Here is a 1,963-nt window from a genome sequence, read left to right as displayed (position 1 = left end):
TCAGACTTTGAACCGTGTCAACCAAAGGCATTTCGCTTAAGGTTAAAAAAAAGGGGGGGGGGGGTGATAAAAGTTCTTTTAACCTTATAATCGCTGCAAGAGCGATAACTCTAATTTCAGGGCGATCAGAAACCCTGAACTGTGGAGAAGACAGGTTTGGGCGGACACCATGAAGACGTGATGAAAAAAGAACTGACGAATGACTTCTGTTATTCTACCAATTGCAATGTGAGACAAGTTTTCTAAGTGAGTACAACGGTAATTATATTTAGAATTTCATTAAAGAAATTATTCTTGCAAATGTACTTTCGGTTTGTATATTTTCATGATCATTTTTGAAAAGGTCATTTTCAATTTACCCTTAAATTGAAACTTGAATTAGTTAAGTCTGTAAATATGCAATAAAGTTGTTAAAAATAGATTCCAACATTAACAATTTGTATTTCTAAATACCATATTTCATGTAATTATGTACCTTTATTATTCAGTTAGATACAAGGAAGTGAAATTCATTAGTATTTATTGACCAGTCCAAATGATTATTATTAATTCATAAAAATGCAGGATTAATTTTAGTAACAATGCTATTCTTTTTTTACAGAACATCTACAGAAACTATGGATCCCCACCTCAGTGCCCAGGATGTGATCAGATGTGACCTTTGTGAGACAGCTTTAGTACAGATGTACTGTGATTTCTGTCATGTCAAACTCTGTAAACCCTGTATTGGAGAACATATTGCTGATGAATATGACAAACACAAAATTGTCCCTTTCCAACAAAGAAAATCCACCTTGATTTTTCCAAAATGTGCAACACATCCAAACAAATCCTGTGATTTACAATGCAAGGAATGTAACTTTCCTATTTGCTCCTTGTGCTCTGCATCAGAACAGCATAAAAGACACAATTTCTTAGTCCTCACAGAATTATACGACTCCAAGAAAAATGATATTGCGAAAGATACAGAAGAATTAAAAAACATTATTTATCCTAAATACAAAGAAATCACAAAAGATCTAGAAACACAGATGACTAGCTTGGATGGAGAATATGAGAAACTTACAACAGCCATAACAGAACATGGAAAACTATGGCACAGAGAAATTGACAATGTCATCAATGCCATGAAAAAAGAAATCGATGATTTTAAAGTAAAACACTTTGGCATTATGAAGAAACATGCAGAAGAAGTGAAACAAATACAGACTCTTATTGAACAAACTCTGCTTAACTTGAAGAAAATTGAAGAATTAAATGAAGTATCCATAGCCATGGGATACAGCTCCAGAAACAAAGAATTCAGCAAACTTCCTCCCACAGTTAACATATCACTGCCCATTTTAAATGCTAAACCAGTAGATAGAGAACAGCTCTCCAAGTTGTTTGGATCAGTAGCACCATTATCTACCACAACAGAAGAAAATGGCTACAGACTGAAGAAACCAGAGATACCAGCCAGAGAACTGCTAGAAGAACCAGAACTTATCACTACTATAGACACTGGGTATGAAAAACTCTGTAGTGTTACCTGTCTTAGTGAAGAAGAAATCTGGACAAGTGGAAGAGTAAGTGATATGAAATGCTTTAACATTCAAGGCTCACATATCAAGGCAATAACAAAAGAATCAGGGGGATATCCAAATGATATAGCCGTGACGGGTGATGGAGATCTTGTATACACTGATGGGAAGAAAAGGACTGTTAATAAGGTTACAAATGGACAGACAGAGAAGATGATCAGACTAGAGGACTGGGCACCTATGCAACTCTGTGTCACCTCCTCTGGTGACCTCCTGGTTACCATGCTCAGTAAAGATAAAACACAATCTAAGTTTGTCCGTTACTCGGACTCCACAGAGAAACAAATAATCCAGTTTGATGAGGAGGGTAAACCTCTGTATTCAGGAAATAAGAAAACTAAGTACATCAGTGAGAACAGAAACCTGGATATTTGTGTGGT

At 35.7% G+C, this 1,963-nt stretch overlaps 1 pseudogene; it reads left to right on the top strand.

Moving 5' to 3' along the window:
* LOC134255016 (E3 ubiquitin-protein ligase TRIM17-like) lies at positions 1-1,931 on the top strand (annotated as a pseudogene).
* The last annotated feature ends 32 nt before the right edge of the window (positions 1,932-1,963 follow it).

The sequence above is a fragment of the Saccostrea cucullata genome, unplaced genomic scaffold (genome assembly GCF_032062105.1).
Source record: "Saccostrea cucullata isolate Sc308-1 unplaced genomic scaffold, CSIRO_AGI_Scuc_v1 ctg16297, whole genome shotgun sequence".
NCBI classification, from domain to species: domain Eukaryota; kingdom Metazoa; phylum Mollusca; class Bivalvia; order Ostreida; family Ostreidae; genus Saccostrea; species Saccostrea cuccullata.
The sequence above is the reverse complement of the archived record's forward strand: the minus strand, read 5'-3'. Positions and strand labels throughout refer to the sequence as shown.